At 40.5% G+C, this 21,894-nt stretch overlaps 1 long non-coding RNA gene across 1 annotated transcript in view; it reads right to left on the bottom strand.

Moving 5' to 3' along the window:
- Window positions 1-21,894, bottom strand: part of LOC140695064 (uncharacterized) — a 103,269-nt gene that overhangs the window by 21,507 nt on the left and 59,868 nt on the right. Inside the window, exons 6-9 of the long non-coding RNA XR_012070746.1 lie at window positions 4,869-5,055; window positions 4,173-4,316; window positions 2,923-2,983; window positions 2,259-2,392 (exon numbers count right to left, since the gene is read on the bottom strand). This is a non-coding gene — a long non-coding RNA (uncharacterized lncRNA). The remainder of the gene's footprint in view (window positions 1-2,258; window positions 2,393-2,922; window positions 2,984-4,172; window positions 4,317-4,868; window positions 5,056-21,894) is intronic.

The following is a 21,894-nucleotide window of genomic DNA, read 5'->3' as shown; positions in this document are numbered from 1 at the left end:
GTTTTTTTTTAACTTGAAAAAATTATATTAGAATTCTTCAGGAATAATAAAGTCATAATACAAGCCAAGAAATTTAGGGATCGAAAAAAGAATCAAAAAATTCGCACTGTAATATATTAAATAAATTTTTACAATATGTAAGATATAGTGCTAGAGTAAGAAAGTAAGATTGACAGAATTAAATCATGAGCTCAAAAAGAGACTCTAGTATACATAAGTATTTTTTACAGGTGGGATTTCAAATTAAAAACCAAAGTATGAATTTAATAATTGTCTTGTTATAATCAGAGAATACCTGGAAAAAACAAATTCTATTCCCGTCAAAATGACCACAAGAAAAATTACAGAAAATGATGTAAATATTAGAAAGTACTAATAAGAGCAAATACAACTCTTTGCTCATATCAATTCAGCTTTTCCTCACTGTAACAAGTACCATTATCATCTCCATCTTAGAGATTAAAAAAACCTACAGAAGAAATTTATACCATTATAAGAAAGCATTTCTAAGAATAAAACCCAAAAAGAAGACATTTACTATCTTAAGATTATTTTGGGCCACAACAATAATGAACCTACTGAACAAAATGAAAGGCAAGAAATGACAAGTAAAAGCTCTCTGATACATGTTGATGAAGACAAGGGGTTAATGTTCATAATACACATTGAGCTGTCACAAAGCAGCAAGAAGCTCCCCCACTTAAATGTTTGCAAAGGACAAAAGGGATCATTCACTTTTTAAAAGTCAGATGGCTAATGAGTGAAAAATTCTCAAAACCTCACTGGTCATCAAGTGCAAACTAAAATAATGAAAATCATTTTGCTCGTCATATTGGCAAATATGTTTAAAAGATATTATAGCTAGTGTCCATCTTTGAGACAACAAACTGTGAGCGATCTTTTGGAGGATGACATGTCAATGGATATGTAAACTCTGAAAAACGTGTGTGCACACAGGCTGAATTCCACTTTTAGGAATCGTTACATTTAGAAAACATCAGTTCAAAAAGATGTACTCATCAGAACATTTGCACAGCACTGTTTACAATGGTGGGAAGAAATGCTGAAGTGAAATCATATCCAGTGATAGAGAATTGGTTACATAAGTTATTCTACATCTTTTCATTCCCCACAGGAGAAGGAATTTCAAGATTCACTTGAAAGCATCCTGTGATGTATGAAGTTGTCACATCCAAGGACTAAATTTCCAGAAACCTTAGCTAAAGGAATACTCATACAAGATCACAGGAATGTTTGTACAAGAAGGATGCCAGTCAAACACCATTTCTGACAGTGGAAAATGGAGAAAACTTAAGTGTTCACCATCAAGACAATGATGCGGTAAATCACGGAGAGCTGTGGGCACTAAAGTTGCAGCGTTTCAGCGTGGTCCAAGGCCTTGTCCACAGTACTCTCCCACGAAAGGTGTTACACAAGAGACCAAACCTGCACATCAGGAGACCCCTTTACTCTATCTGAAAGGACCGGGTGAGCCTGGAGTGGGAGGAGGTCTATGATATATACGTTAGTGAATAAACCGAGCTACAGAAAACATATAGTATGGCCTTATTTTTCAATAAAGCATATATACACACACATATACATAGATTTCTCATATACGTGTATGTATGTGTGTATATATATATGACAAAGACATAAAGGTCATGAAATATATACTCCACATTGTCAGCAGCTTTTACTCTCAGGAAAAAAGGGGAAGGGAAGTAGGGGACTTTCGGTACCACCACAGTTCTCTTTTCAGTATTCCAGTTAAGTTTACTTGGAATATAAAAGTTTACTTAAGTCCAAAGTAAAATGGACGAGGACTCCACAAGACAGAATGCTATAATGGTCATTAAAACTCATGCCAGCGGAGATAGAATACTGTAAAAAATATTGTCATAAGCTGAATGGAAAATGGAGGTCTCCACACAGCAAACAGGCACACAGTGCTTGCTGGTTTTTATGACAGAGGTAATACACACTGATGAAAAGAACAGAAAATAGATTTTAAAGTGTTAATTATTATCTCTGAATACTGGGAACAGGATAGACCCTTTTGACCCTTTTTTCAGAATTTTATATTAAATACACATTATTTTTCATCTGAAAAATGCATTTTTAGATGTCTAGTAACACACATTGGAAAAAATACATGAGTAGTTACAGAAACAAATAACTAGGAGACACCGCAGCACCGTCACAGAGTGTAGAAAGGGCGATCCTGAATAACACCACGCAGTTACATAAGGACCCACAAAGTGAGAGCACCCGCTGTAACAGGACGCGGCTCCCTTCCATTTGTCAGTTGTGTCTTCAGGGCTGAGGCATTTCTGAGCACGGCCAGTGTCAGTGCTGGTGTCTGGATGGATGCCACTGGAGGTGAGGGCACCTGCAAGCCGAGAGGAAGAACAGAAGTAATCCTCTGCTTTTTCTGTCTTGTTTCTTTGTTACTTTTAAAGAGAGGCATAAATAAGATAAACTGAATCTTCCTTACTGAAATTTCAGTAATGAAGCCATTTTTAAAGTGTTCACAACTTATATTCTGCCTATAACTGTCTTTTCAAAAAAGCCTCATATTTATTAAATGTTAATTAACTCAGTTAATTAACTACATGTTGAAACCTTTTAAAAAACATGAAATGCACTACGTGAAAGCACCACACATGCAGTGACTAGCTCAGCTGTCTTTACGGCAGTGCAGTCAGCCCCCACCATCCCGAGACCCTGAACTCCTGATGCTGGGAAGAGAGCACGCTGCTTCCTCAGATGGAGAGAAACGGTAAAAGCATTTTCTGAAATCTACAGCACTGACAAAACATAACTGCTTAATCCCAGGCTCCTTTGAGGCTGTCATTTTCCGTTTCTGGCCAACACCCGTCAATGAGCAGAACCACCCCATTCCCGAGTCATGGGACTCACGTGGGCAGCAGTTTTGGAGAAATTTCCAGTTGTAGAATGTTAACCAACTATACATAAAACTCTGAAAAAGAAAAGATGCAATACTCAGATTTTGGAAGACACTCAAAATATTCTCCTAAGTCTTAGTATTTGGAAAGGCTGGGCTTCTCCTAAGCCACTTATTTATTTCACAGCCAGTGAGCATCTCCCACAAACCCTGCTTCCCTGTGTGTGCTGGGAGCCTCAGGCACATTGATGCTGTCTATCTTATAAGTCACAAGGCAGAGGCGTGTGTCTCACGCCTGCAACTCTCACACAGGCTCAACTCCGAGCCTCAATTTGTGAACTTGGCCCCATTTTCTCACCTGTTTATTTGGTATCTGTTCTTCTGTAAGCTGCCTGAAGTGCTTCTTGGAACAAGTCAGAAGAATGAGTGGGTAGAGAAATGGACAGATGGACAGGTGAGAGATGGGCAGACAAACAGGGAGACTCCAAGAGAAGGGGAGCAAACAAAATTTCCTATGCAAAACCCTCTTCTAGTCAAGGAAGAAAACCATCACGAAGAAGTGTGAAGAGGCAGGTGGCTTAGGACTGTTTGCTGGATTCCATGAAAAGTCACACCACGTGATGAGAGGGTAGAAGTATAAATAATAAAAGAAAAAAGCATGCATGTTTGAAAAATATATCTACATTATCTACTTTCTAAAGAATAGATTTATATCAGCAAGGCTCAATAACACAATCTTTGGGTATTTACAGAAGTGAGAATCCCATCTCCAATCCGCAAGACATCCCTTCGGAGCACTGAGGGTCTACACGGTGCGATCATAAAGCCGTAACCGCAAAAGCTGTGCTATCCTGCACTTACGAGGAACGAGCAGCTGTGCTTGGCCTGCCCACGCGCGTCGTTTACAACCCACAGCACCTCTACGGGGGAGGGATGACTAGCGAGCCCTGTCTCTGCAGGAAAGAAAAAGTCCGGGAGAGGCTAAGCCGACCTACAAGTTCTCCATTTCACAGGACTTGTCACTCCAGAGCAGGACTCGAACTCGGCCCACGTTTGTAACCACAGTACTACCGTAATTTATGTGCTTTTTGTGTGTATAATACATTTGTTTCTGGCATGAAAGTGCATTTAATAAATGATCGGTTGTCTTGTATATTTCATTAGCTCACAATCTTTATATTTTTGAATTGTACTCTTCCCCTGGAGAAATGAACGGAAAGAGCAGTGGTCAGAATGAGGTGGGGCTTCATTCTTTATCTGTTACCTCATCTCATCCAAGTCCCCAAGCAGGGAGAAGGAGCAAATGTTCTCTTCATCTTTTAAAGAGAGGGCTCCAGTGATGGTGATTTACTCAACTCCAAAACTAAGTCTGGGGGAAGGGCACATGCAGCAACGAGAGCAGTATCACCTGTAGGAAGGCAAAAAGAGCTCAGGGGATGGCTCAATGGGTCAGCCTGATTTAATTTCAATTGATAATTCAATAACACACTCTAAAAATACTAGCATGCAATGGATTTGCTCTTTCTTGACATCTAGCAAGTTTCCACAGCCGACATGTAACATTATCATGAACTAGTGAAAAGAAGAGTCCACAGACAAGGAAAATCAATGCCACAGGCAGGCTGAAACCCAGGCTGGAGGAAAGGAAGAGAAAGGGCATATTTAAGAAGAGGGGAAAGTCTGGGAAAGAGACATCATCACAAGGACTCTCAAGCATCATCCAGCAATCATATAATCATTCTTTCAAGAGAGAGTTACTTAGGTCCTATTTTGTGCGAGATTTTACAAAGGGCAAAGAGAGACCACAGCGTCCATGGTGGCAGCAAGTTGCGGGGCTATAATACAATTCTAATCTTGGTACCTTGCACAATTGTCCTCAGTATAAAGGCAAAAATTAAAGTAAAATAATACTATGTAAACCATACACATTGCTGAAATAAATTAAAGAAGACCTAAATACCTGGAAAGACAAACCACGCAAATTCCTGGATCACATGGCAATATTCTTGGGATGGCAGTGCTCCCCAGAGTGAAGCACACATACAACGTGGTCTTGATCACAATCCCAGCGGGCTCCTCAGCAATAACTGAGTAGCTTCTGCTACAATTCATATGGGAATTCGAGAGTCTCAGTAACCAAAACGTACCTGAAAGAGTAGAACAAAGTGAGAGGACTTGTAATTCTCAATTTCAAACATTACAACTGTATCTACAAGTGAGATTAGAGGCCATTTTTAAGGTATTATTGTGTTTATCCTTATTTTCTAAATTCTGTACAACGAATATACCTGTTAGAATAAGAAAAATAAAAACTAAAGTATCTTTTAAAACATGCACACCGATTCATTCATTGGGGAAAATTATTTTAACTATAAAGAGGTAAACAAATATCTAGTGAAAAAGGACTACTTAAAAACAAGTCTGCATTTACAATTTTCATAAATTGAAAACTGAAAAGCACAAACACATCAAATTTCTAGGGAGACTGGTGAAACATATTAATAATTATTTTCAAAAATTCTAATTGCACAATGAAAACACAAGAAAGAGAAAATCGTGATTGACAGGAAACTGCGAACACGTGGAGAGCAAAGGCCTTGAAATCACTGTTCCTTTAACTCTGCTACTAGCTCAATAGGAGAGGAAATTCCTCACTGAGGGGACAGTGGAATCCCATGCATAAGATAGGATACACAGTACAAACTGCAGTAGTATCGGGAGTGAATATGTTAGAAGAATTCTGAAGTTACAACATTGCTGAAAAACTATAAAAACACTGACAGACAGATTAAAACACACAGTCATACATATTATATAGAAACATGAACTCTGCTCCCATGTTGCATAGAAATACAAACATATTTGTTCATTTATGGGCACTGATTACTTTATCCCAGGTAGAATATTTCAACTAAAACAAATAATCAATATTACACTCCTATTGTCAAATGTACTTGATAACTTACTCTGCTATGTAACCATATGTGTCTAAGATAGATCTAAAATTAGTGAAAAAGAGCTTTGTATGGCTTCTTGAATTCTTCTCAAAATTCCAAGCTTAATTTTAAAATAGATCTGAGCAGTATTTCTATATTATCTTTTCCCTTGTGAAATGAACAACACAGCCTGTTGTCAAAATTCTGTCCTTACAATGATTCACGAGCACCATATCCTCACAAAACTGCTGGACAGCAAGTCACTATCCAGACACTGTGACCAAGTAAATGAAACAGAAGGAAGACAGTGATCCTATTCTGGAGGGCTTATAGTCTGTGTCAACACTGGGGTTTTTACTTGATTGGTTTGATTGGGTAGCAAAATAAAATCAATCAAGTACTTTCTTTGAGCATTCTATAAGTCATGACTGTTTTTAGTGTCATTAGCAGGAAAGACTTAAGCATGACTTGGTTAGGTCAACTAGCAACAATCATCACTGGAGAGTGAGTAATAAAGAAGTTAACTGATAGCAATGCTTCTGCCTACATGAGACCTAAAATAAATCTACACTGATATCCGAAAGGAAAATAAGGAGATGAGGTCCCCAATGAGAAAACAAACTATCAAGAAATCAAAAAATGAAAGTCATTTTCATTAACAATTCCAGGCAGTAGTGGAGCATGGTGGTGAAGATCACAAATGCTGGGGACAAACATGAGGGTCTGAAATCCCACAGCACTAGGTAGATGTGACACTGATATTTCAGTGAAATTTTCTGCATCTCAGTCTCCTATCCATAGACTGGGGACAACAACTGCACCCATCTCCTATAACGGTCCTAAGAATTAAGTTATTTTATATATAAAAGCTTAAATAAAATACCTCAGAGTTTAAATAATACCCCAAAAGCACAAGAAACAAAGAAAACAGAGACAAATTGCTGTTCATCAAAATTTAAAACTTTGCTTCAAAGGGCACCATCCAGAAAGTGAAACAACAACACAGAGGAGAAAATTTTTTCAAATCACTTATCTGGTAAGGAATTTGTATCTCAAAATGAAGAAAAAAAACCCCTACAACTCAACAATAAAAAGGCAACTCAATTAAAAGGTTAATAAAGTATCTGAAAAGGTATTTTTCAAGGAAAATATACAAATGTCCATAAAGCACAATGTAATGATGTTCAATAGCATTAGCTGTAAGGGAAATCAAGTCAAAACCACTAGGAGAAACCGCTTCACACTCACTACAATAGGGTATAATAAAAAAAAAAGCGTAACAAGCACTAAAGAGGACACAGAGGAAGCGGAGCACGCAGCCCTTGCTGGTGAGGATGTAACACAGCGTGGCCACTTTGGAAAACAGCCTGGCAGGGCCTCAGAGAGTTGAACATTTCGTTTCTGACTTACCCAGCAATTCTGCTCTCTGGGCACACACGTAAGAGAACTGAAAACAAATATCCACATAAATAATACCACATGAGTGTTCACGGTGACATTACTCATCACAGCCAAAAACAGAAACAACCCAAATGCGTATCACCTGATGAATGGGTAAACAGTGGGACCCAGCCATAGAGTGGAATGTTATTCAGCAATAGCATAGCATAGAATAGTGACTAAGGCCACAACATGAGCAAATATTGAAAACGTTACTCAGTGTGAAAGAAGTCAGTCACAATAGACGTTTCCACTTATATGAAGTGACTCGATTTACATGAAATGTCCAGCACAGGCAAATCCACAGAGAGAAAAGTGGCTCCTTGGGGCTGGGGGAGGATGGGGAAGATGGGAATGTCTGTTTATGCATACAGGGCTTCCTGTTGGGGGGATGAAAATATTCTAAGATTGAATGGGATGCACAATTCTGGGCATAGAGTAAAAACCGATGTACATTTTAATGGGTGAATTGTGTTAAAACTCTTAAGAACAAAAGGACCTTGGGCCAGTATCTTCCATAGTAAATGCAAATTGCTAACTTTTATTAGAGGAAAAAGAAACTGCTCTCAGCATGAAAGCAGGAGATCAGCAAATGTGAGTTAACCGAAATTGGACAAGAGCATTTCACTTGAAACAGTTGCTGAGTGTACACGAAATATTCAGAAATAGGAAAATCACCTTGACATCACGAGGAAGCATTCTGTTTCAAATACAGATCAAGGATTCGGCAAGCCCAGCTGCCAGAAATGACCAGAGAAGAAACCTGGTTTATAAAACTAGCACCAGAGACAACAAGGAATGGTGATGAGGAAAGCAGGCGGCAAATATCTGGAACAGTTCACTACAAATAATTTCTCCACCAAAAATTGAAAAATAAAATGAAAGTGATGAAATGCTCTGTTGACATCTCGAGAATGGGCTTCCTTCGGTGCTCGACTGTTCTGTAACCCCGATTGAGAGACTAAGGAGAATCAGCATGGCTCCTGGGGGTCCCCAAAGGACTGCCCACCAGCACGCTGACCACCATCACATCTGCCAGGTTTGAATTGCAGAGAAGAGACCAAGTTCTGAAAGGCACAGGAAATATTGACAAGGGAAGAAAACGCTGAGGTCAGTCCTGGGACAGAGGCCCTCTGAGCAGAGGCCAGAAGGCTGCAGGTGAACTGCAGTAGACCTGGGGCAGGAAGGGATCACGGGGGAGCATATCTCAATTCTCTTCTGTCTCTGCCTCCGGTAGGAGAGATAAAGCCTGCATCCTTCTCACCTGGAACTGTGGGTTCTGGCTGGAAGAAGTCTTACTGACAAGGAATGATTATTCAAGACTCTGTGGAAAAAGTCAAGAAATCGAGAGGGATTAGGGAGCCATCTCCATGAGCCTCTCAAATGCTCCCATATTTATAGGGTATAATCAAAGGAAAACTTCGTTAACAGTTGTGAGATAGTAAGGAGGAAATTCGGGAAAGACAGGATGAGGCAGAGATTGTAGAATACACAATGAGTACAAACGATTAGTGTATCTTTAGGGAAGTCATGGGGTGAGGGGAACAAGATACATTTTTAGATATGTTCATTAAAAAGCAGACCACCAGACCAGCCAGGTCCTTGTTTTGGGGATAATACATTATCTAACAACACACAAGCCCAGCGTTTATAGCTGAGGGTCTCGGTCCTTGCTTTACAACCAGCAGAGTGCTATCTAAAACCTCAACTACACAAGCAAAGCATTGTCTCTGCTTTTAAGGCAAGGAGTCTGGAGTGAGGATGCACAGGAACTTGCTTGTAAAGCAGTATCAAAGCATATTTTTTCTTCTTAAAATTCAGAGGCGACTGGGGTGTGTTACAATTTGTTAACCCAATCATCTGCTTCCACATGGAACCATTATGGAGGACACCCTAGGATGAAAATCCTGGATGTGGGTCTTTTCCTGCCATCTTCAGCCACTCTATCAGGGTCTAGGCACATCCGTGAATAATGATCCTACAGTACCACTCACTCTCTTAACTCCTGGTGATTGAAACTTAATTTTAGCTCTACACAACTTAACGTAGAAAAGTTTCAGCAATAAAAGATATAATATTCCATTTATATCTCATCATATTACTGATTTTCTGATTGCTCTAAGCTGCTTCTACTTGGTAAAGCACCTCATTCTGAAGCTGAATTCAGTAATTTCCATTGTGCATTTCTAGCCAGTTTGGGCTCGCTAACTTCTTTTGGTCAAATATCGATATACTTAATTGATTTCTTTGTTTATCAATTTCAACCAGGAGGAGAGGGAGTGTCACTCTTTTCCTCAGCCCACCCTCAACTCTTTTCCCATCAACTCAGGCCTCCTGAAAACAAAACAAAGTATTTTTTTCCCTTCTACTCTTTCCACAAACACAACAGGAAACATGAGCCTGGAGAAAGAATTCAACACAAATGTTAAAACAAAAATCTATAAACCTGAAACAATACCATCTCCGAATCATGATACACAATGACATGAGAGTAAGTATGTCAGGCACAAAGCATGAGGGAGCCTGACTACCTGATTTCTATTCTTCAAAGGAAGGAAGGTTTTCGTATTTTTTATTATCATTCTTGGTCATTGTTTCTGATTATGCCAAAAAATAATTTATGAAATATTTATGCACTGCAATAACTGATTTTTATTGTATCAATTTTAGAAGGCATTCAGAGGGGATAGGAAAACCCACCTCTGTAAAAAATGCAAAATTTCTTCCCCTGTTAAGAACACGTATACAAAATGCAACAGAGAATTCAAATTCTTGTGGAGAGGAGCAAAAGACACAGAATCAAATCAAAGTCATTACAATGAGTCAATTTAAAATTCACTGGACAAACATGCTCAATGCATACAAATAATTTTAAAGGCACACTGCAAACCATTCACTTAATGATCTGCAGGCTAGAGGAAGAATTTCACTCTTTAACAGACAACAGAAATCAATAGGGTGCCCCACCAAACAAGGAGCAGTGAACAATCAGGTTTTTAACAGTTCTGAGAAATCAGCATGTTCTAAAGATCAAAATCCAGAAATTTTAAACATTCATTCAAACCACAATGAAAAAAGCACTTAAAGAAAAAAAAAAAGTAAGCACATAGATCATTGCAACAGAACAATGAGAATTTCTTGTACCGCTAGAAGAAAGAACAGGCTATAGCCTTTTACTTGAAAAGAGACTACTTTTAAAAATAACTGCTAAAACACATTTCATCATTCATGTTGCATTTAAAAATCTGAGGTACATGTATCTGATCAGAAAAGCAATTCTGAGTAATAGTATGTTACAATTCAGTGCCAGTTTGCTTTAGAAGAAAAGAGAAAAGTTACTGTTTCTAATTCTGCACAAAGTTTAAAGAACCTCCCTGCCTCTATCTCCTCCCATTTCCTAAGCTCATGCTCCCTAATCCTTCTGAAACAAGTATGAGAAAGTCTTATTCCCAATATTCCAAATGACAACTGAATATCAATTTATTAGTGTAAATATATGCCAACACTTTGAAATGGAGGAGAAAGGTATCAGAAGTCTATACGGAATTTCTTTCTACCTTCCTGAAATCACACACACCAACGTTCACACAGACACAGACACAGACACAGACACATACCCCCTGGATTACTGGGCACTTCACAGGCTTAGTACTTACAACTTGTAGAAGGTAACTTTGTAGTTACTTTAAAATACAAAACTGTCAGCTTTTGAAAGCCTTCATCATCTGCTAAACTATCTAAATATCAAAGAGACCCAATTAGCCTTCTCTGTAGAATGTAATTTCCCTTGATGGCAAAACAGTCTCTAAGAAGTACTGGATCAAAGATTCGTGTTTATCACTACCTATGATCGTTTTTAAGCACATTAACAGATTCAGAAATGTATGTCTCATCAACATTTATTCCTATTGAAATAGCATACGTGTTCAATTGTCTATACAGTGACTAGGTCCCATGATGGTGTTTAAGAGCTATTTTGTGTATAGCAATATTTACTTTCAAGTGCAGAAAAGGAAGGTGTGTATTACTCAGTTGTAGAGCACCTGCTTAGCATGCACAATGTCCTGGCTTCAGTCCCCAGTACCTCCAAAAAAAATAAATAAAAATAAGTGCATATTTAAAAATAAGAATAAAGTTATAAAAAATGCAGACTAAAAACCACTGCAATCTAGGTGCTACAATTATACTAAAAAAACAAGTGTTTCTATCAAATATTCACTATATGCCAATCACAGAGACAACCAAAGGTCACACCTGAAGCATCACGTGTGATTCTCAGCAACCCTACTAAGTAGACACGGATGAGAAACCCGGCTCTGCGGATGAGGAGACGGAGCTCGGAGGAGCCGGGGACGCTGACTGTCCTGCTCCCCGTGACACCGCGTCAGCCCAGGGCAAGCGCTGACAGAGCTGCACTGAGGGGACACCCAGCTGCATGGAACCTTGGGGCACTGGGGAGTCCCAGAAAACACTAAAAACTTTTCAGTGAAAAACCAGCTAAAATATATTACACTGTGCTGCATCCTTTAATCAGGGAAAGTGACTGAGACCTTTTAATTGCCTCCGTGTCCTTTCTGCCATTATCAGTTACTTGCCCTCACAGTGCGACCAGTGATGATCTGGACCCCATATAAAGTGCACTCAGATGGAAGAGCTTTTAAAGCTGGTTTATGAAGTTTGTAAGACTGTCTATGACTCACAAAGGCGGTCATTCATCACTTCTCACCGGTGTGGACGTACCACCTGAAATCACTCCTTTCTGCTTTTTAAAATCCCTTCATCTACTCCAGACTTTTCAACAGCAAAGAAGTAGCTCAACCACAGACAGTGGACAGCTTTTCACCAAATGGACTCGAACAGCCCATCTGACAACCTGGAAGCCCTTGTCTTCTATTAAACCCACTTCCAGGTACTTCATCATTTTCTGATTGGTGGACTCGGCCTCTGACTGGCCTACTCAGAGAGCTCCCAACCTCACATCCAGGGGTGGGAGAGGACCATGCTGTTGGGGGAAATCAGTGAGGAAGCTGGACATCCTCCAGCCACGTCTGCATGGGTAGAAGTGCCTCAACGTGCTCAGAAATTATACCGTCATCATCCCTGGGCTCCCATGGACTGGTTTCACATTAACCAAGCTCATGAGACACTGATGCAAGAAAACCAGAAACTTAAATTTTTAATGTAACAGAAGACGTGAATCTATGAACCAGACTGAAATATCAGAGTTCAACCATGAGTACATTTTCTCCTCCACGGCCCAATCACGGGCAGGCAGTCACATGGCAAGCATGGACAGAAACGGAGCAGGAAGGGTTTCTAGATTAATTCAATGAACTATATTTCTATTATACAAACAGATCTACTGCCCAGAAGTAAATTAACGCCAATCACGGTGCACTCTCCGTGGACAGCGGCCAAGAAATGACTATGAGCTCCTGTGTAACACTCCTTTCCCTGTCCTTTCTAGGCTAACTGATGCACAGAGGTATAAAGATTCAGGGATGTCGATAATGCTAAACACCCAAAGCCCATCTCTGGGAACCTCAAAACCAGACAGCCAGGGTTTAAATACCAGCTCTGCCAATTACTAGTTCTGTGATTTTGCCAACTTAATTACCCTCTGTGTGCCTCAATTTCCACACTGTAAAACTGGGATAACAATCAAACCTTCCTTACTCGCTTGTTGAGAAGATTGAAGGATTCATTTCTGTAAAATGCTCAGAAAAGAATGTAGCACATTTTGGGTGTTCAACAAATGTCAACTTAATATCAAATTGTTTTACAAGTCTCCCCTCTAATCATCTTATCTGTTTCCTGGCTAGCCTAAGTCCCAAATAAAATCCTTATTTCTCCTTTTACACACTCTTGGGGAGCACCCTTATGTTCCATCCAACCACCTGTTTAAATTGAGGGAGTGGATGTCTCCTAACCACTCCTCTGGGCCATGGAGGGTGCTTCTCCCTTCACACCCCTGGCCCCTGGCCCACAGCTAGCACTCATTACACTAACAGAGTGAGGTGTGAGTCCGGGGAGACAAGCAGGGCATGTGAAACCCTTCCTTTCACTCCAGTGTTGGTCACCATTGGGAAGCACGCGGGATGCTCAGCTCCATGTCAGGAAAGCCCTGTGCATGAAAGGGCAGGTCTTCTCAAGGGAAGGCTCGCTGTGGCCCAGAGCTACATGGGACAGGGTGAGTCTGTATTTCTGGGACACAGTATCATGACACGCATTTTCCCACAGCCTTGAAGTTCATGGAGAACGTGGCTTCATCAGTAACAAAGAAGACATTTATTGCCTGTATACTCTTTTGTGTCATCTCTCAGTAGGCTTCTGGAGACAACATATGTATAAGTATTGGATCTCCTTAAACCCCAAAATATATGAAGTAACAAATAATTCTGTGGCTTAACGTTGGTTTAGGGCGACTGTGTAACAGTTCTGACTCTGCTGATGCTAAATTATGGGTATAGGAACTATGGAACCTCCTCAAATATCTTTCATCATAAAACCATCTCTTCTTATTTTCCTGTTTCTTAGTAATTGCCAAAGACTCTCAAATGATGGCTTCACACAAAACAGCAGCTAAAGTTTAAGAGCCCTCTTGACATACTCACTGTGGTAAACACTGCACATAATTTCTAATTCTCACAATTCTACAAATCAGATACGAATGTCCCCATCTCACAGACGAGGGAAAAACTCAAAACGAACTGACTCAGGCTCAAGTGGCTCAGTGGCAGCGCGTGCAGGCAAACCATATCAAAAACTACACCCCTTCGTATATGTACCAAATCTCCTACCACCAATTAACACACAGCGGCGGGGTCAAAACTCAGGGAACTCAATACACTTTTCACCTTTAAGGTCCTCCAGATGCCGCTTCTAGCTGTTTTATAAAATCCCGGCTCACTGGTTTCTAACACTAGAAGAAAAGCCCGATTTTGCTATTGTTTGCACAGCAAGTCTGAAATGTTCACAGTGAGATGACAGAATAAATCTAAGATATAAGCAGAATAACTTTTCCAGTTAGACAGACATAATGGACATTGGGCTATTCTGAAGCATTAAGTAAAGTAATCAAAATAAAATAACGTTGTTTAAGCCTCCTTTTACAAACAGGAAAGTTAAGACTGTAAGTAGGTGCAACAGTGCCACCTATGGGTAAAATGACCTTCCAGGTTACCAGGAAAGATGCAACACAAAAATTGCCTGTAGGATCAGTAACGAGAATCAGATAAATAAAACTTATATAGCACATGCTGCACTTTGATTCGGGGGAAAGAGGGATATTCAGTATTTAATCTGATATTGCTAATACTCCTGAATATAAACAGAAGATATAGGCTCATGGAAACTCATCTTAGAAGAGGAAAGAATCCAGTTCAGCCACTTCATTTTACAGGAGGGGAAACTGAGACATGGGATCTGTCCTCCTGGCAATCAGCAGCAAAGTTCTCCTATGCCTCATGTCTTGCACTGTAGCAAAAACCAACAGATCTGTACTAGGCCTATATTCATAAAATTCACGTTTGTATTTTTCCAACAGTAGGTTATCTAAATATCTTGCAAAATACTAAAAGAGCCAGGATATCATACAATTTTGTTGCCATACAAAAACATTTATTTACATAATAAAACAGCATGAGCTTTATTCTCTCTATTAAAAAAGTGACATGTCAAATCAATGTTTTGATATTTTAAACCTGTTAAGAATGTAGAAAAAAATCAAAATTTTCTTTAATCACAAAATAGAGGAGCTTATTCCCTGAAAATGATCAATATGGATTTTACTAAACTTAACGGATCTGGTCAGAATCCCACGAATTTAAATGTCTGAGTGGATGGTTACACGGCAACATAAATTCTGATTTGTAACAATACATATTCTGTGTAAATAATCTTCAAGGTCATCTGATTAAGGCAATTTAACTAGTCCCTGTCTCACTAGAATGATACAGATTTCATTAAAACTTCATACTACACCAAAAAAAAAATGAATCCTTGTTACTTTAAACCATATTCAAATATATCATACAAATACATATTGAATATGTATCAGAAATAAGCGACACTCTTTAGTATTCAGAGTTGATCCTTCTAAAATATCTGTCATTGTGACAACACACTTTTATTAAGCACCTCTTGGGTTCTTTGTATACAAGGCATCTACCTCTCACAGTCAGACAAATTAAACGATATTACTCAAATTTCACAAATGAGGAAATGTACTTAAGCCATGAAAATAAAGTACATATTCATCAACAGGAAAGAAAAGAGTAAAGACTTTTCTTACAATATTCACTGACAATCTTTTCTTCCATATTAAAACTACATAAAACCAATTCAGTCTTTGTAAGTATTTCTGTCAAAAAGGGCCACAAGAGAAAAACAAGCAACATCATTAGCAGTGGTTGGACTTTAAGAGCTCACTTCTCTTTTGCACTATAATTATTTTTAATGTTTTGTTTTTAGTGCTTACAGAGCACTAAAATAAAAAAAATAACTTTTTATGTAATTACCTGAGAATTAAAAATTTGTGAAAATGAACAATTTTAATTTCTGCCACTCTGTCTCAACTTCTCAATGGTGTCTCTCCTTTCAAGGCCTCATCAGTCTGAGATCACTAAACTCGGCCGTTTATGGAGTCACAGGTGTTCGGGTAACCACTTAACGGGAGGCTGATAAGAGGAGCAATTAAGAATGCATTCTGTGCAGCCTGGGTTCCAGCACCGAGCTAGCCACAGCCTGCTGCGTGTAATTTGGGACAAGCTGCTCCATCTCTCAATCCCTCAGCTGCAAAAAAGGAGACACTGATACCTACAATCAAACACCTGCTATGAATTAAAACATGAGGAAAACATTTTAGCCTTAGGTAGGTGTCCACTCACAGTGAGTTTGGTCATTATGATGATGAGGATGGCTGTTAACAAATTAAGCTAGACCAAACAGGAGAAATCCCCTTAAAGGGGAAACATTTTAAGTCAATGAGCATTTCTTTTTGGATGAATTGCAGAATATTCTAATGATTTTTTAATAAACCAAATTTTGTCCATTAATTATAGATTTACAGGTTCATGGACAAGTCTCCAGAAAAAGAATTAGAGGCCTCTTACCTCTGTAAACTAAGAAAGTAAATTTTAACAAAAATCACGGAGGAGATGATACCTCATTTGGGAGAGTAAGTGCTTAACATGCATGAGGCACTCAGTTCAGTCCCCATTAACTCCATTTAAAAACATGGTTTTTTAGGAAATGGAAAATTAAAGCAAAAAGATGGAGGAATACAGAGTTTTTTAGAGACTCATCTCAGATTTAAGATGGGGAAGAAACCATCCATTTCTCAGAAGAAATCTTGAGGACTATGTAAACTGGATCTGAGATGTCTAGTCCTTTAACATTATTCAAGAATTCATATTACCAAGTCTTAAAATTACCTGATAACGCACAGTGGTGATACTGATCATAACAGCTTCCATCACGGATCGAGCTCCGGCTAGGACTGCTCTGTTCTGACATCTCTGCCCCTCAGGCCTCACCAGGCTGAGATCACTAAATTCGGTCATTCAAGAGCATCTTTTGTAAGTCCTCCATTTGTGCTTCTGACTCTCCCCTCACCAGCTCCTCTGAGGGAAGCACTATTATCATCTTTCCCACTCACAGATAAGGCCACTGAGGCACAGAGACTAAACTCGTTCCAGGTCACATTGGCATTAAAGGAATTCTGTATTTCTGCTGTTTGCTTTTGACAAAGGAATCTGAGATATCAATTCAAGGCAGACTGTTAAATAATCAAGTCTGTCAGGTCTTCACCTCAAAGAGCAGATACTATAAATTCCTCATGTAGGATGAGGCTGCCGCCACAAACTGACTCAGCTTGAAATTAATATCCAAGATGAAGCAGCGGATACACGTAAATATTCACGATTGTCAAGTCTGCTCACGGGTCTGGGCCCTTCACTGCCTGAACGGGGGTGCAATCCCCACCCGTGTCTGGGAGAGAAGCGCGGCTCTTCTCCGGCTCACCCAGGCTTCACGGGGTATTTCCCCCCACAGACTGGCCTCAATGATTAAAAGATCTCAAGATTTTTACACCATGCAAATCTAAAAGACATTACTGCAGATGGAGCACTTTCTCAGGCTTAAATCTTTTTTGCCTACACTCAGCCAGGGGGAAAAAAGAAACATGACTCTACAAAGTCTCTGACCCGCACCACTCACAGGAGTAGAATGGCCAGAGCAGAAGATGGTTCTTCACATTGCAGGATGAGAAAAAAATAAAGATGCCCCGACAACAGGCACTCCCAGAGACAGTGCTCAGCAGTCTTCTGCACACTCACGGTTGTGCAGCCCTCATCACCTTCTATTTCCAGAACACTTCATCACCCCAAAAGAATCCCCCTGTCACTAGCAGTCACTCCCTAATCCCCCTCCAACCAGCTCCTTCCAACCATCACCTGCTCTCTGCCTCAGCATGTGCCTATTCTGGGCTTTTCATATCACTGAAATCAACAATATGTGGCCATTTGTGTCTGCTTCCTTTCAATTAACATGCTGTTATCAAGTCTTGTACATTTTGAAGTGGTATCAGCATCTCTTTCTTTTTTTTTTTTTGAAAAATTTAAAGATTATTAGAAGGTGGTAAGTACTATCAAAAAGAGTAGAGTGGAGCATAAGTGATTGGGTTTCAAAGGGAAAAGTGTGGGTTGAACAGTCAAAGTGGACTTCCCAAAACAGGTGGCATTTTTCATTTTCCTCTTCTTTTTTGTCTTTTTTATTCACTCTTACGTGTGAATAATGTTCCACTATATGGAGATACTACATTCTGTTCATCCATTCAGCAGCTATTTATGGACGAGGCCAGAAAAATGAGTGTAAGAGGTGACTAGCATGGATGGCATTGAAGCAAAGGGCAAAATGTGCTTTCAAAAAAATCCAACAAAGAGAGGCACAAGGAAATTCAGTCTGTTTCTGAGCAAAGTGCTTGCTTGCTTCGGCAGGACTACCGTGCAGGGCTGGGGTGGATATTGGCAGGAGTCACGGTGAGGGAGTCAACTAAGACTCCCCACTGCAAGCAGCTCAGCCAATCCTCCTCCCTCATCCTGTATTGTTAGAGAAATGTTTCTAGGTTACTCTTATTTCAAGTAATAGCATTTTAACTGCACATCTGATCATCTCCATCAGACCACATTATCTCCAAGCCACAGAAAATCATTCACTGACCGGAGCAGCTCCAGGACATAAAGGTGAATGATCAGGGAGTCCTGCAGCATTCCAGCCTGCAGGCACAAACCCCACATGTGCCCTGGTGATGTCCAGAAAATAAAATGCATGGAAATTTCTCACTGCTGGCACACGACATCTGCCCTCAAATTGCCCCAAAATCATGCTGGCAAAGCACTACTCAACCCTCTCACTATAAAAAAACCAAAAAGCTAAGAAGGCAAATTTAGGGTCTTCCATTGAACACCAGCAACCATCACTGCCAGTATCTGAGCAGGAATGCTCCTGACTTCGAAAACCACTGCGCAGATACTTTTCAAACGTGAAACTCATATATGTATTCCAAATAGATGATATTGCGGTAGGATTTTTCTTTTCAAAATTTCCACTTGCAACATTAGCACAAGAAAATTTATGTTTAGGCTTTAAAAAAATCATTTATCCTCCACTTTCTTAGTTTTGAACTTATTATCATTTTATAAATGGAGTTATGCTGTGTATTATAAACCGTTTGATTTCTGAAAACAAGACCTTTATGACCTCACTATTTCAGAGCAAACTTTAACGATTCTTTGAGAGGTGGGACCTGGGGCGCTCACTAACAGCTCTTTAAATACTGACAAGAATGTGCTATTAAGTAATGCAAAGGCTCTAACTTCACATTAGCTCAGAAAGCAAAGAAACCACACCAAAGACTTCCTTAAATATTTTATATATTCGTATTCTTTTGAATATTAAAATTCTTAAAGAGGATTTTTTGAAAAAGACAACAGCTGTTTTAAATTTCCTCTCACCAAGAAAGCAATCTTTATCAAGAATAAAAACCCCTATGGAAATCGAAATGACAGGACGTTTCTAGCTTAGTGAACATCCAGATCTGAACACAAACCTAAATCCAATCAGATCTCACTCGAACGAGCTCAACAAAGTCCTGGGCAACCCTGGAAATTAGCTCTTTTGTTCCAAATGTTGGCTGAGCTAAGATCATCAAACAAGGAAGGGAAAGAGAGAAGACGAAAGTCCACCTGGCAGCCTCCATCAGTTTTCATACAGCCACAAGGTGCCTCAAGGGCGGCCCCGCTAACAAGCCCCCCATAAAGAAAGCCGGCATCCACACTGCCCCTGCCGTCCCCAAGTAGCCCCGATGCCCATATTCCAGCCTGTGAATGGTATTCTTATGATCCCCCAGTTGGTGGCACCCACCCCCTCATCCCCGCTACACACACAGAGCCACGGCAGCCTTCCCAAATCACAAATTTGATTACATCAACCCCACTTCGAATGCTTCAGAGGCTCCCTGTTAGAGTTCTAGCCCCACCCCAGACCCTGCTTGCCCAGCCTCACCTCAGTACACATTTTCCCAGTGACCTCAGGGGTCCCCTGACATGCTCCTACCTCTCACTTGCCTCCAGGCTCATTTTGACTGTTTCCCAAGGAAGCCTTCCCTCCCTCCAACCTCCACAATTTGTTCCTCTCTTCCTAGAGCTTTCTAGGCTAAGTCAACTTCTGACAATGCTAAGCTCTCAAGAAGCAAATACATTTTGCTTATTATCGTGGCTACACCCTCTCTCCCCTATACTCACAGAAGTGCACGTGTTATGAATAAATGAATGACGGGTTGGATCTCAAAGGGACAGACATACCTGCTCTCGCCCATCCCGATCCTTCTGTCTGTAGAATATCAGAAGCAAAACCAGAAGTACCTTTCCTGAGGGTCACTTTCTGTTGACACCCTTCACTGCCTACTGTGTCAGTTCTAGTAAAACTCAACTTCTTCCAAAGCCCTACACCACGGACTGTCTCCAGTGCCCTCCCGAGCAGGGGCTCCCTCCACCCTGGACTGCACAGGGCACTCTCCCCGGGTCCCCACGCCAAAAGCCTCCAGGCCTCTGCCCGGGCTGCACCTGCGACCTGAGCCACATTCTTGACTCCTTCTCCTGGCTGACTCTTACTCTGTCCTCACAACTGAATTTAGAGCCCATTTCTTCCAGGAAGTCCTCTCTGATAATGTCCTTAAGTCTTGTCTGGGCTCTATCTATAGCGGCAATATATGGAGACCAACTGGGTGCCTGCTCCTAATAAGACTACGAACCCTTGGGGGCCACGTGGGAAGGAGTGAGAGATTACAAGACGGGTGGGGGAATCAAAAAGCAAAAATCACAGCCCAAGTCCCAAATTCAAGGATACTTTCTCAGAAAAAAGTATAAACTATTTCACACGGGTCCAATTTGGCTACTATTTTTGTGGCTTGTGGACAGCAAGAACTTGGTGTTCTAGTCCAAAACCTAGGTTACATGCAAAGAAATGTATATATTCATATACAAAGGAAACAAGAGCTGCTCAACAACAGTTTGCAGTTAGAACTGAAAGGAAATTTGATAAAGGCAATCTCTCTCTCTCTCTTCTTTCTTTTCTGGAATCATATAATTTTAGAAGTATTTGCGTGACTAACAGGTGGCTACAGCCCGTGATTTTGCACTGAAGTGTTTGGGGCTGAGGAAGCCCAGATTACATTCACTCTGTAAATGCAATCACACCAACACACTGATAGGTGCCGTGGTGGTGAAGCTGATGTTCCAAAGCAGGCAACCTTATTCTGTAAGAGAACTCTAAATAGAAAGCAAGAAATGCAATGTCCTATACTGAATTTCATTTGCTATATGGGTCATTAATTGATAGTATATCTTGACTAATGGAACCCAAAAATAAATTGTCAACGTCGGTTTTCTTCATCTGACCGTTTTATGCTAACTTTGGATATTAAACACTCACTCCATACGGAAAGCTCAGGTTTACGCTGCAGCACAGTTACATCCCGCGGAAGAAAGCTGACCAAGGGAGAACTGGAGAGTTTCCGTTCAGAAGCTGCAGAGTCTGGTTTTGCACCTGTACATCATTTGCAACCACGTCATCTTCAAAGGAGTTAGACGTTACCTCTGTGGGGCGAAAAGCACTGCGTGCTTCAGAATCATCAAAGAACGCTGAGCTTTGTGAAACAGTCCTGAGGCTCTTAAATCATACTTTTTCTGAAAGGCTCCAAAACTGACCCACTTCACCATTCCAGGCATAACAGGGAAGTACTGGAAACAGTAGAGAGAACATGACCTTGAAGTCTGACAAGGCCCTGCTTGAATCCTGCTACAGCATTTACTAGCCGCTAAACAGACCAATTCCTTAACCCCTCTGAGAAGGTTTCCCAATCTGCAAAAGGGGGCTGCCACTGCCCACCTGGGAGTCATGGATGTGAATGCAACACGCAAGTAGGGCGGCCGACTGGTACCTGACACGGGGCCTGGCTAGTTTCCCTCGGCTGCCCTTCTCCCCCTTTAAACTTGCACTGTTCCCCCGGTAACGATCAAGCCCCTGGAACAGACTGCCCGTATCTTCTGT

This window comes from Vicugna pacos, unplaced genomic scaffold, assembly GCF_048564905.1.
Source record: "Vicugna pacos unplaced genomic scaffold, VicPac4 scaffold_129, whole genome shotgun sequence".
Taxonomy (NCBI): domain Eukaryota; kingdom Metazoa; phylum Chordata; class Mammalia; order Artiodactyla; family Camelidae; genus Vicugna; species Vicugna pacos.
Note: the sequence above shows the minus strand (reverse complement) of the source record. Positions and strands in the feature narration are given on the sequence as shown.